The following is a 14301-nucleotide window of genomic DNA, read 5'->3' as shown; positions in this document are numbered from 1 at the left end:
TTTCAGCCAAAGTATCCAGTGTTATAGTTCAGCTTTCTTCTAACACTTTTAACTTGTGCTCACAGCCAAAGTAAGTTTCTATAATCAGATCAGTTTCCTCTGACTAAACCCTGCATCCATATGCATGCTATGAGTGGGATTCTGAGACAGTATGTTAGATAGTACAAATACACAGGGAAAACAAAAATGATTTAATTGTCAAAGAATCCAAATATCTTCTTTAGAATATATTTCTTACACAGTCTGATAATGTACAAGAATTTTGGATGAAATAGCCCTTCAGAGACTCCTTGATATGATGTCCACACATCAGTGATGTGAAACTCCTGCCCAACACAAGCAGCCTAGCTTCAGAATTGAACCTACCTAAACCTGGGTGATATTCTTATGTCGAAAGAAGACTTGATGTCACAGGTGTGGACTTCAAGCACATCCCTGATGGGTCCGCCATTAGAGACAATGAATTCCTCTTCCTACAATTTGTGAAATTGAGATTAGCATTTCAAAGAGACACCACCTGGCCATCAAACAAACCATGACCTTGTTGTTATCCCAGTATGGGCCACGATACCAACATACAAGCCTAGTCGTCATTTTCCCTTCCTCTCCAGAAGGACACAGTTTTACTGATTTCTACAATCCTTGGTACCTCACCCATCTGGCCGTTCTGCGCGTGCGCGATTGACAATGAGTGTCGGCAGGTTATTTAATGCTAGACCATGATAGCCGAGTCTCAGTCCTGTGCTTATCTGATAACCACACATGGGCACTTTCCAGCAGGGTCATTGGATAGCAGGAACAATGGCTGGTTTTCCCTTCCCTAGCTCAGAGTTCCAGAGCCAATTGTAGCACAACTGCCCCCATCTGAGATCAGATGACTCCTCACTGACTGCGAATCAAAGCTGTGGTCTGTATGAACGACTTCTTACCACACCAGCAGGAGCCCGAATCATTATCCTCACTAGAGGAGCTTCAGTGAAATTCTATCCTTGTGGAAAAGGGATTGATTGTTCAGGCTGCCTGAAGTAATGCTGTCATCCTGATAAGGTAAGGTACTTAAATACATGGATTGTTTTTAGAGGGAAATGTGTGAAGAATGTTTTTGTAGACTGTTAGAGTTTAGATCAGAGGAGAGCCTACAGTGAAGTGGGCCAGGCGTCTAACACGTGTCATAGGGGAGGGAGCACAGACCCCTTTAGTGAGACAGAGATGCAGAAGCCGTTAAGAAAGATCCTGGCAAGGAGTTGTGCCATTTTTGGCTGAGGTGGATCTTCCTCCGCAAGATTCACACACATTGGTGTAGGAAGAGGTGGCTGAGCAGAGCAATGCAGTGCCAGCAGTGAAGAGGTCACCCTCCAAAATCAGGAAGAAATTCAACCTGTCCAAGAAGATTGGCAAGTTAATGGAGTCCTCTACTTCACTCTTTGCAATAGCTTGCCTGCATCACCCACACACACTCCCCTTAGTCAGCTGAATAGTCACATGGGCCACTCTCTTACCATTAGACACAACTTGGCTCTCACTACCACGAGCACAAGGAATCCAATATTCATGCCTGACATGTCTCTCACCTTTTCAGGATCCTCTCCCTAATGGTGGCCTCTAGTCCTACCGATTACTTTAAATCTATGGCCCCTGATTATTAACCGCTCTGCTAAGGGAAATAGGTCCTTCCTAGCCACTCTACCTAGGCCCCTCATAATCTTATACACCTCAATTAAGTCTCCTCTCAGCCTCTTCTATTCCAAAGAAAACAACCCCAGCCTATCCAATCCTTCCTCATAACTAAAATTCTCCAGTCCTGGCAACATCCTTGTAAATCTCCTCTGTAAGCTCCCTAGTGCAATCACATCGGGGTCGATTTTGTCGAACTTGTCGGGAAGAAGTCGGGACTTCCCCTTTCGGGTTTCTGACCCGCCTACTTCGACATCCGGCCAATCCGCATGATTTTCCCTTGATTGACCTTGCTGAGCCCGCCCAGCAGGCCAATTAAGGGCCACCCGGCAACAGGTGACGTCACAGACTGAAATTTCATCTGTCAAGATTTCTGACAGATGAAATATCAGTGTTTTACAGCTGTTTGAAGCTGTCAAACACTGACTGTCTGATTTCTAAGATGAGTCCTTCTGCGCAGACTCATTTAGAAATCTCAGCAGCACTAAAAGCTGAAGGCTGTCACTTTTGACAGATCGCAGCCGTTCAGCTTTCAGTTCTGGCTGAGTGCTGCGCTCCCGACGGCTACAGGAAGAAAGGCTGTTAAGGTAAGTAAAAGTTCTTTAGACACACCAAACACACTTACCTTTACACTCATGCACCCATCACTCACCTGAGCGCCGACATCGTGACCCCTCCAACTCATTCAACCCGTATGCTCTAACCTGGCATGGTTTGGAGCCATCAGGAAACCCACACGAAACCCCTCAAAATGGGGATTAGGCTAAAAACTGCCTGTTAACTATCTGTTAACAGGCAGTTAATTGGCACTAATCCCTTCCCGCCTGGTTTCGGCGGGTCCCAGTGTGGGGCAGGTACCCACTGTGGTAAACCACTGTTATTGTTGTTCACCGTTGTTGCACACTGTTATATCTATGCATGCCTCAACATGCCTCTACTGGCTCCGCCCCTGGCTCCACCCACAGGCCCAGGTATAAAGGTGACTGCTCTGCAGCCCCCTGCCTTCTTGGAAACCAGTCAACCACAAGAGGCATGCTCTGTTCTTTGTTAATAAAAGCCTTTTAGTTACTCTCCTAACTCTCCGTCTTTTATGAGCAATTGATAGCGCATCAATTTTATTAACAAAAACAAAATGTCGGCACCAAACGCTGAGCAGCAGGAAACGACGGCACCAAACGCTGAGCAGCAGGCGCTGCAGCAAACGACGGCACCAAACGCTGAGCAGCAGGTGCTGCTGCATATTGATGCGCTATCAATTACTCATAATAGACTGAGAGTTAAGAGAGTAACTAAAGGCTTTTATTAACAAAAGAATGAAGGTCTGCCTCGAGTGGTCGACCGGTCCAGAATACAAAGGGGCTGGGGAGCAGTCACCTTTATACTAGGACTTGTGGGAGGAGTCAGCCGAGGCATGTCCAGGCATGTACACAGTGGAATACAAACAGTGGTTTACCACATTCACCCCTTGTTTAAAATTGAGTCCGGCGGGGTGAAGTGTATTGGAGTCTCTCCGGAGGTCTTGTCTGCCGCTGTGATCGGCGTGGCGATGGCAGGGGTAGTGGAGCTTCCGGCGTCGAGTCCCGCGTAGGCTGTGGCACAGGCGTGTCGTCCTCGTAGATGTCGAGCGGGTCGCTGGGCCCAGGCCTGCCGTCTGCTGGGGCTGGATATCGGATCGTGGGGGGGGGAGTGGTAGTGAGTAGTGGGTTACTGCGGCCCCCGAGGGTGCAAGGCCTCTTATGGAGACTGTGTCCTCCCGCCCGTCCGGGTATGCAATGTAAGCATACTGGGGGTTGGCGTGGAGGAGGTCGACCCTCTCGACCAGGGGGTCCGTTTTATGGGTCCTCACGTGCCTTCTCAGTAGGACCGGCCCTGGGGACGTCAGCCATGGCGGTAGCGATGTCCCCGATGTGGACTTCCTTGGGAAGACAAACATTTTCTCATGAGGGGTGGCGTTAGTGGCAGTGCAGAGCAGTGACCGAATAGAGTGGAGCGCATCGGGGAGCACATCCTGCCAGCGGGAGGTTGGAAGGCCCCTAGCCTTTAAGGCTAGCAGGGCGGCCTTCCAAACTGTCGCATTTTCTCTTTCCACCTGTCCGTTCCCCCGGGGGTTGTAACTGGTGGTCCTGCTTGTGGCAATACCCCTAGTTAGCAGGTACTGACGGAGTTCGTCGCTCATAAACGATGAGCCCCGATCGCTATGGATATAGCTGGGGAAACCGAACAGGGTGAAGAGGTCGTTAAGACATTTAATGACTGTGGCACTGGTCATGTCCGGGCAGGGATGGCGAACGGGAAACGGGAGTACTCATCAATAATGTTGAGGAAGTACACATTGCGGTCGGAGGAGGGGAGAGGCCCTTTAAAATCGGCGCTCGAAGGGGCGAGTGGCTTTTATCAGGTGGGCCCTGTCTGGTCTATAAAAGTGCGGTTTGCACTCAGCGCAGACTTGGCAGCTCCTGGTCATGGTCCTGACCTCCTCAATAGAGTAAGGCAGGTTGCGGGCCTTGATGAAGTGGAAGAACCTGGTGACCCCCGGGTGGCAGAGGTCATTGTGGAGGGCCCGCAGTCTATCGATCTGCGCGCTGGCGCAGGTGCCACGCGATGGCGCATCCGGGGGTTCATTGAGCTTCCCGGGCCGGTACAAGATCTCGTAATTGTAGGTGGAAAGTTCGATTCTCCACCTCAAGATCTTGTCATTTTTGATTTTGCCCCTCTGCTTGTTGTTAAACATGAAAGCAACTGAACGTTGGTCAGTGAGCAGGGTAAATCGTTTTCCGGCCAGGTAGTGCCTCCAATGACGCACAGCCTCCACAATCGCCTGGGCCTCCTTCTCAACAGCGGAGTGTCTGGTCTCCGGGCCTTGGAGGGTTCGTGAAAAGAAGGCCACGGGTCTCCCCGCCTGATTGAAGGTAGCGGCCAGGGCAAAGTCGAATGCGTTGCTTTCCACCTGGAAGGGGATGGATTCGTCCACTGCGTGCATGGTGGCTTTGGCAATATCTTCCTTGATACGGTGGAAGGCTAAGCGGGCCTCTGCCGTCAAGGGAAAAGAGGTGGACTTGATCAGCGGATGGGCCTTGTCCGCATAGTAGGGGACCCACTGGGCATAATAGGAGAAAAACCCTAGGCACCTCTTCAGGGCCTTGAGGCAGTGGGGCAGTGGGAGTTCCATAAGGGGACGCATCCGGTCGGGGTCGGGGCCGATGACTCCGTGTTCCACAACACAGCCAAGGATGGCGAGGCGGTTTGTGCGGAATATGCACTTCTCCTTGTTATATGTCAGGTTCAGGAGTTGGGCGGTGCGGAGGAATTTTTGGAGGTTTGCGTCATGGTCCTGCAAGTCACGGCCGCAGATGGTCACATTGTCCAGATATGGGAAAGTGGCCTGCAACGCATTTTGATCTACCATCCGGTCCATCTCCCTTTGGAAGACGGAGACCCCGTTGGTGACGCCAAAGGGAACCCTAAGGAAGTGATAGAGGTGGCCGTTTGCCTCAAAGGCAGTATACTGGCGGTCCTCAGGGCGGATAGGGAGCTGGTGGTACGCTGATTTCAGGTCAATGGTCGAGAAGACGCGGTACTGCGCGATCTGGTTGACCATATCAGCTATGCGGGGGAGTGGGTAGGCGTCCAGCAGGGTGTAGCGATTTATTGTCTGGCTGTAGTCGATGACCAGGCGCTGCTTCTCGCCGGTCTTAACGACCACAACCTGGGCTCGCCAGGGGCTGGTGCTGCCCTCAATAATCCCTTCCTTCAGGAGCCGCTCCACTTCGGTTTTAATGAAAACCCTGTCCCCGGCACTGTATCGCCTGCTCTTTGTGGCGATGGGCTTACAGTTGGGGGTGAGGTTAGCAAACAGTGGGGGGGGGGGTGACTCCGAGTGTGGAGAGGTTGCACCTGGTGCGCGGCGGGCAATTTGGGAGCTGCTGGCTGCGGACTGTGAGTGGGGGTAGGGGTCCACCGTACGCCATCGTAACACTTTTAAGGTGGCACTGAAAATCTAACCCCAGCAGGACGGCAGCGCAGAGGTCGGGCAGGACCAGAAGTTTAAAATGATCGTACACGGTCCCGTCTACTACGAGTGTCACTACGCAGTAGCCGTCGATGTCCGCCGACTGGGACTCGGAGGCCATAGAAATCCGCTGGTGCGCAGGCAGGACTGGGAGAGAGCAACGCCGCACCGTGTCGGGGTGGATGAAGCTCTCCGTGCTCCCAGAGTCAAAAAGGCAGATTGTATCGTGGCCATTTACCTTAATGTCCATTGTGGAGCTGGCCAGCGTAGGGGTCGGTGTGTCGCTGCGGGTATCAGATGAGGCGGTGTTGGGGGCCTGCTGCGTTCCGGCTGTCGTCCAAGATGGCGGCGTCCATGATCCCCATGTGGCTGGAGGCGTCCAAAATGGCTGCTGTACCGGTGGTTCGCACATGGCCGGGGAGGCCCAAGATGGCGGCCCGCATGGCCCACACGCGGCGCTGCTGGGGTTCGGGGTGGCTTTGGCCCTGCAGACGTTAGCGTAGTGTCCCTTCTTCCCGCAGCCCGAGCAGATCGCGTTTTTCGCCGGGCAGCGCGCTCTGGGGTGTTTTGCTTGGCCACAGAAGTAGCATTTCTGGCCTTGGGGCACTGCTGTCTGGCCTTGGGACACTGCTGCGGTAGTTGGGCCGTTGCTGGGGTGTGGCTGGGGTGGCACGGCGCCATGAGGCGGTCCTACCGTGTCCCAGGCTGTCATTCCCCGCGGCGTCCACGGTGCAGAGGAGTAGGCATCCATGCCCCGGTAGGCTGCATCCAATGATAGTGCGAGTTCAGAGGCCTTGTTGAGGTCGAGGTCACTCTGCTCCAACAGTCGCTGTCGGGTGTAATTGGATCTGTGGCCCGCTACAAAAGCGTCCCGGATAAGTTCCTCTGTGTACACGGCGGCCTTTACATCCTTACAACCACAGGCCCGGCCAAGCACAGACAGTGCCTGAAGGTATTCCACGGTCGATTCCCCAGGTTGTTGTTTACGACTCCCCAGAAGGTGCCTGGCGTACACTTCGTTCACTGGGCGCGTGTACTGGTCCTTGAGGAGCTTGATAGCGTCCGCGTACGAGGTCGCGTCTTGGATGACCGAGTACACTCGGTGGTTCACTTTGGAGGTCAGGACATCCAGTTTGTCCTCGTCCGATTTGATTGCTGCGGAGGCGGTCAGGAATTTTTCGAAACACTTAAGCCAGTGAGTAAACTTGGTGGATGAGTCCGGCTCCCGATGATCTAAGTCCAGGCATGCTGGTGTGAGGATCTTCTCCATTATAAACATTTTGTTAATAAAATTGATGCGCTATCAATTACTCATAAAAGACTGAGAGTTAAGAGAGTAACTAAAGGCTTTTATTAACAAAAGAATGAAGGTCTGCCTCGAGTGGTCGACCGGTCCAGAATACAAAGGGGCTGGGGAGCAGTCACCTTTATACTAGGACTTGTGGGAGGAGTCAGCCGAGGCATGTCCAGGCATGTACACAGTGGAATACAAACAGTGGTTTACCACACATACCCTCAGACCAACATGCCTGGACCTAGACCCTCAAGAGGCGGGTTCGTCTACCAAGTTCGCACAATGGCTGCGTTGCTTCGAAGCTTACCTGGAAGCCTCAGCCGTGACACTAGATGGAAACAAACTAAAAACCCTGGCCTCCAAGGTGGGCCACCAAGTCTACACGCTCGTCCAGGACGCGACTACCTACACGGCGGCTATCGATCTGCTAAAAGGACAATACACACGCCCGGTAAATACGGTTTATGCCAGACACCTCCTGAGATCCCGCAAACAGCAGTCCGGGGAATCGTTGGAGGCATTCCGACGGGCACTACAGATACTCGGCCGAGCCTGCGATTGTAAAGAGGTATCGGCCGCGACACACGCTTATCCGAGATGCTTTTGTTGCGGGCCTCAAATCCGACTACTCCCGGCAGAGACTGCTGGAGAAGGGCGAAATCGACCTGAAGAAGGCAGTGTCTCTCGCGCTCTCGCTAGACGCGGCCCACCGGAATATGGACGCATTCTCCCCTAACCGCTCCGCACCGTGGACGCCGCAACCTTGGGTCATGGGAGCCCCGACACCAACTGCTGCAGCGATGTCCAAGGGCCTGAAATGTTACTTTTGTGGCCAGGTAAAACACCCCAGAGCACGCTGCCCGGCGAAAAACGCTACCTGCTCTGGCTGCGGGAAGAAAGGACACTACGTCAGCGCCTGCAAAGGTAAAACCGCTAACGCCAGCAGCGCCGCATGTGAACCGTGGGGGCAGCCATCTTGTCCGCCATCTTGGACACCCCCAGCCGCGTGGGGATCGGGATCATGGGCGCAGCCATTTTGTCCGCCATCTTGGACGCCTCCAACTACAATCGCGGGTGACCCGGACTCAACCACCGCCTCGTCTGACGACCACAGCGACTCGCTTGACCATACGCTGGCCTCCGTGACGCTGGACCAATCTCTCCCTCACCAACTGTCCAGGTCCATGATGGACATTACGGTAAACGGCCGCGCCACTACCTGCATTTTCGACAGCGGGAGCACGGAGAGCTTTATCCACCCCGACACGGTGCGCGGTTACTCTCTCCCGGTCCTGCCAACGCGCCATCGGATCTCTATGGCTTCCAAATCCCATTCAGCAGACGTCGGTGGCTACTGTGTAGTGACCCTTTCAGTAAAGGGCACAGAATACAAAAATTTTAAACTTCTTGTCCTGCCCCATCTCTGCGCTGCCGTTCTACTGGGGTTGGATTTTCAGTGCCACCTTAAAAGTGTCACATTAGCGTACGGCGAACCCCTCCCCCCACTCACAGTCTGCAGCCAGCAGCTTTTAAATCGCCCGCCGCGCACCATTTGCAGCCTCTCCACGCTTAAAGTCTCCCCCCCCCCCCCTCCTTGTTCGCTAACCTCACCCGCGACTGTAAGCCCATCGCTACCAAAAGCAGGCGGTACAGTGCCGGGGATAGGAGCTTCATTAAATCCGAAGTAGCAAGACTCCTGAAGGAAGGGATTATTGAGGGTAGCACTAGCCCATGGCGAGCACAAGTGGTGGTAGTGAAGACTGGCGAAAAACAGCGCCTAGTTATTGACTACAGCCAGACGATCAATCGCTACACCCAGTTAGATGCATACCCACTCCCCCGCATATCTGACATGGTCAATCAGATAGCACAATACCGGGTGTTCTCGACGATTGATCTGAAGTCGGCATACCACCAGCTCCCCATCAGGGCTGAGGACTGCCAGTACACAGCTTTTGAAGCTGACGGTCGTCTCTACCACTTCCTCCGAGTCCCCTTCGGCGTCACCAACGGGGTTTCGGTCTTCCAAAGGGAGATGGACCGAATGGTTGACCAGAACGCGCTGCAGGCCACCTTCCCCTATCTAGACAACGTCACCATCTGCGGCCACGACCAGCAGGACCATGACGTTAACCTAGAGAAATTCCTGCGTACCGCCCAGCGGCTGAATCTAACATACAACAAGGACAAATGTATGTTTCGCACCACGCACCTCGCCATTCTTGGCTGCGTAGTGGAGAACGGAGTCATCGGCCCCGACCCCGACAGAATGCGCCCCCTTATGGAGCTCCCCCTCCCCCACTGCCAAAAAGCACTGAAGAGATGCCTAGGGTTTTTCTCTTACTATGCTCAGTGGGTGCCCAACTATGCGGACAAAGCCAGACCCCTCATCAAGTCCACCTCCTTCCCCCTGACAGCAGAGGCATATGCAGCCTTCACTCTCATAAAAAAAGATATTGCGAAGGACGCATCCGACTTCGCCCTAGCTGCAACCCTTAACCAGGCGGGGAGACCCGTGGCCTTTTTCTCAAGGACCCTCCAGGGCCCTGAGATTCGACACTCCTCTGTCGAAAAGGAGGCCCAGGCCATTGTGGAAGCGGTGCGACATTGGAGGCATTACCTGGCCGGAAAACGATTTACCCTGCTCACTGACCAGCGTTCAGTAGCTTTTATGTTTAATAATAATCAGAGGGGCAAAATCAAGAACGACAAGATCTTGAGGTGGAGAATTGAACTCTCCACCTACAATTACGATATCTTGTAGCGGCCCGGGAAACTCAATGAGCCCCCAGATGCCCTATCACATGGTACATGCGCCAACGCGCAGGTTGATAGACTGCAGACCCTCCACAATGACCTCTGCCACCCGGGGGTCACCAGGTTCTTCCATTTCATCAAATCCCGTAACCTGCCCTACTCCATTGAGGAGGTCAGGACCATGACCAGGAACTGCCAAATCTGTGCCGAGTGCAAACCGCATTTTTATAGGCCAGACAGAGCAAGCCTGATCAAGGCCACTCGCCCCTTCGAGCGCCTGAGCGTCGATTTTAAAGGGCCCCTCCCCTCCTCTGACCGCAACGTGTACTTCCTCAACATAATTGATGAGTACTCCCGTTTCCCGTTCGCCATCCCGTGCCCAGACATGACCAGTACCACGGTCATTAAATGTCTGAATGACCTTTTCGCCTTGTTCGGCTTCCCTAGCTATATCCATAGCGACCGGGGCTCATCCTTTATGAGCGACGAACTCCGTCAGTACCTGCTCACGAGAGGTATTGCTACAAGCAGAACCACCAGCTACAACCCCCGGGGGAACGGCCAGGTGGAAAGAGAGAACGCGACAGTTTGGAAGGCTGTCCTCTTAAACTTAAAATCTAAGGGCCTTCCGACCTCTCACTGGCAGGAGGTCCTCCCTGCGGCACTCCACTCCATTCGGTTACTGCTTTGTACGGCCACCAATGCCACCCCCCATGAAAAAATGTTCACTTTCCCCAGGAAGTCCACATCGGGGACCTCGCTACCGACATGGCTGACGTCTCCAGGACCCGTCCTACTGCAGAAGCACGTGAGGTCCCATAAAACGGACCCCCTGGTCGAGAGGGTGAGCCTCCTCCACGCCAACCCCCAGTATGCTTACGTGGCGTACCCGGACAGGCGGGAGGACACAGTCTCCATACGAGACCTCGCACCTTCGGGTGCCCCTGAAACACTACCATTGCGGGAGGACACAGTCTCCATACGAGACCTCGCACCTTCGGGTGCCCCTGAAACACTACCATTGCCATCCACCACTACCCACAACCCAACCCCGGTAGACGGCATGCCGCAGCCCCAGGACCCGTCATTGACCACCCAACCACTCAATGAGACGCCAGATTCAACGTTGGATGCTGCACCATCACCGCCGCCACCACGACGATCAGGACGGCATACAAGGCCACCTGATAGATTTACTTACACGAACCTTTAGTACACTTCACCCCGCCGGACTCAATTTTAAACAAGGGGTGAATGTGGTAAACCACTGTTATTGTTGTTCACCGTTGTTGTTGTTGTTGCACACTGTTGTATCTATGCATGCCTCAACATGTCTCTACTGGCTCCGCCCCTGGCTCCACCCACAGGCCCAGGTATAAAGGTGACTGCTCTGCAGCCCCCTGCCTTCTTGGAAACCAGTCAAACACAAGAGGCATGTTCTGTTCTTTGTTAATAAAAGCCTTTTAGTTACTCTCCTAACTCTCCGTCTTTTATGAGCAATTGATAGCGCATCACCCACCGCCCCTGAAACTTACGTGGGGTGGGGTTTTGGGCGGGATGGTGTCGGGACCCCCAAAGTCGGGATTTCCCCCCCCACCCCCCCCACGCCTGAAACCCTGCCTGACAGCTCCCCGAAAATCTAGCCCGTCGTTTCTGTAACGTGGTGACCAGAACTGTATCCTGTGCTCTAACTGTGGTCTAATTAGTGTTTTATACAGTTCAAGCATAACCTCCCTGCTCTTATATTCTATGCCTTGGCTAATAAAGGAAAGTATCCCATATGCCTTCTTAAACATCTTATCTACCTGTTCTGTTACCTTAAGTGATGTGTGGACATGCACTCCAAGGTCTCTCTTTACCTCTGCACTTCTCAGTATCCTACCATTGATTGTGTATTCCTTTGCCTTGTTAGCTGTCTCCAAATGCATTACCTTAATTGATTAATGATAGATGAGATCGTGTTAGGGATCATGAGACACTGGCAGCTAGAAATTCATTATAGCCCAGGAATGGGTGGTATAATTAGAAAAGATGCAGAATTAGTGCCCGGCGCTAATGTTTTAGACTGCACGCAAAATTCGTGCTCACTGCTCAAAGAAATGATTGGAGCGCTAATTCAAGTATTAAAGCCCAGGCTCATTGGTGTTACACTCAAAGGGTGAACGAATATCAGGTGCAGTCTAATCGCAAGTCATGATTCCACAGGCTTTTTCAGTTCTTAAAGGGGAGTTTCATTGATGCTGCAGAACCTCCGTTACTTCCTCTAAGAATGCAATCAAGTCAGTCAAACACGATTTGCCTTTAACAAAAGCAAATTGGAGACACCAGCAGCGGCTGAACTGTGGACGATTTCCAAAAAGAAATGAAGAGTGATGTCACAGGACAGCTGGTAGGTGATTGGTTGGTGAGTATTAAGTTTTTTTTCTCTCTAACTTTGGACAGTGGTTTAAACTAGGTGTGGGAAGCTATTATGTACTGTATTAAATTTATAGCTTAACTAGTTAAACTATTTAATATAACTATAAATAATCACTGAATAAAGACTTTAACTAATTAATTAAGTAAATCAAATAAAGGTAGTCTAAGATATGGCAGGGCAGGATGTCTGTCTGGACTGCTGTATGGGAGTTTGTGGATGTCGAGACTGTTCCGAGCGAACACGTCTGCAGGAGATGTCTCCATCTCGGATCTCTCCAGCTCAGAGTCTGGAGTGCGAGTTGGAGACACTCCAACACATTAGGGAGGGGGAGGAATTCCTGGACAGTTTTATCCAGAATACAGTCATTCCCCAGAGGAAATCACAGGTTCAGGAATGGGAGGGTGTGACTGTTAGTGAGCTGGGTAGCGGGGATTTATGAGAGGTTGAGAAGGATGTCCCGCAGACATAGGTCCTGCCCAACAGGTACGATGTACTCGCTACGTGTGAGGACAAGGAGAAAGACTGCAAGGCGGACAGCCGCAATGCAGACCAAGGCACCATGGCTCAGAAGGCTCTCCAATGTGGGGCAGAGCAGAATAGAAATGTGGTAGTAATAGGGGACTCTATAATTAGAGGGATAGATAGCATCATCTGCAGCCATGAACGAGAATCCCAAAGGGTGTCTTGCCTACCTGGTGCCAGGGTAAGGGATATCTCGAGGAGGCTGGAGAGGAATTTGGAAAGGGGGTGGTAAATCCAGTTGTCATGGTCCATGTTGGAACAAACAACATAGGTAGGAACAGGGAGAAGGTCCTGCTAAAAGAGTTTCAGGAGTTAGGCTCTAAATTAAAATGTAGTACAGGACCTCAAGGGTAATTATTTTGGGATTATTGCCTGAGCCACGTGCAAATTGGCATAGAAGCAGACAGATCAGGAGAATTAACATGTGGCTAAAGGGCTGGTGTGGGAAAGAGGGGTTCCTTTTCATGGGACACTAGCATCAGTTCTGGGACAGGAAGGAACTGTACCGATGGGATGGGCTCCACCTGAATCGGGATGGGACCCGTGTCCAACGGAAAGGGTAAATAGGGAGGTGACAAAGGCTTTAAGCTAGTAATAAGGGGTAGAGATCTACAAGAAATGTAAGCAGCCTAAATATAAACAAAACAGGAAAAGTGAGCATAGGAAAGAATAAAGTAAAGGAGGACATTGATGGCAAGAGAGCAAATAGTGTTATAGAACAGGAGCCTAAAAAGATGGTTAAATATAAAGTGAGAGAAAATCCTGTTTAAAAATGAGTTAAACTGTACAGCAATGCACACAGTGTCCGTAATAAAACATGGGAGCTGGAGGCAATCATGCATTGGGAGGAACCAGACAAAGTAGGGATTACCGAGACATGGCTACAGAAAAATCAGGACTGGAAATTAAACATTGCAGGGTATAACATATTTAGAAAAGATAGAGAGGGAAAAATGGGAGGTGGAGTAGCTGTACTTATTAGGGATAACATAATAGCAGTAGAAAAAAGGGACATAGATATCAGCAAGACAAAAATAGAATCCATATGGACAGAGATAAAAGGATCAATCACACTAATAGATGTAGTCTGCAGACCACCTAATAGTGGAAGGGAGGTGGAGGAAGAAATATACAGACAAATGAGAGAAATGAGTAAAAAACATAAAATAATAATCATGGGGGATTTCAACTACCCCGATATTAATTGGACAGAAGAGGTAGGTAAATGGGATAAGGGTATGGTGTTCCTACCATGTCTACAGGACTCCTTTCTAACCCAATATGTAAAAAGCCCAACAACGGAGGATTTGTTCTTGGATCTAGTAATGGGGAATGAGCCAGAGCAGATAAGAGAAGTAAAAGTAGGGGAACGTTTATGCAATAGTGACCATAATATAATACGCTTTAAGATGATAATAGAGAAAGACATAAGTATGACAAAAACCAGGTTAATAAATTGGAGAGAAGCTGATTTTGAGGGGCTGAGAATAGAACTTGGGAAGATAAAATGGGCAACGATATTGGCAAACAACAATGTAGAACGACAATGGGAAACATTTAAAACGGTATTCAACAGAATGCAGGAAAAATATATTCTGCTAAAAGGAAAGAACAAACTAAACACTA

The sequence above is a fragment of the Somniosus microcephalus genome, chromosome 1, assembly GCF_052327205.1.
Source record: "Somniosus microcephalus isolate GS21.2 chromosome 1, FLI_Smic_1.0, whole genome shotgun sequence".
Classification (NCBI taxonomy): Eukaryota; Metazoa; Chordata; class Chondrichthyes; order Squaliformes; family Somniosidae; genus Somniosus; species Somniosus microcephalus.
Note: the sequence above shows the minus strand (reverse complement) of the source record.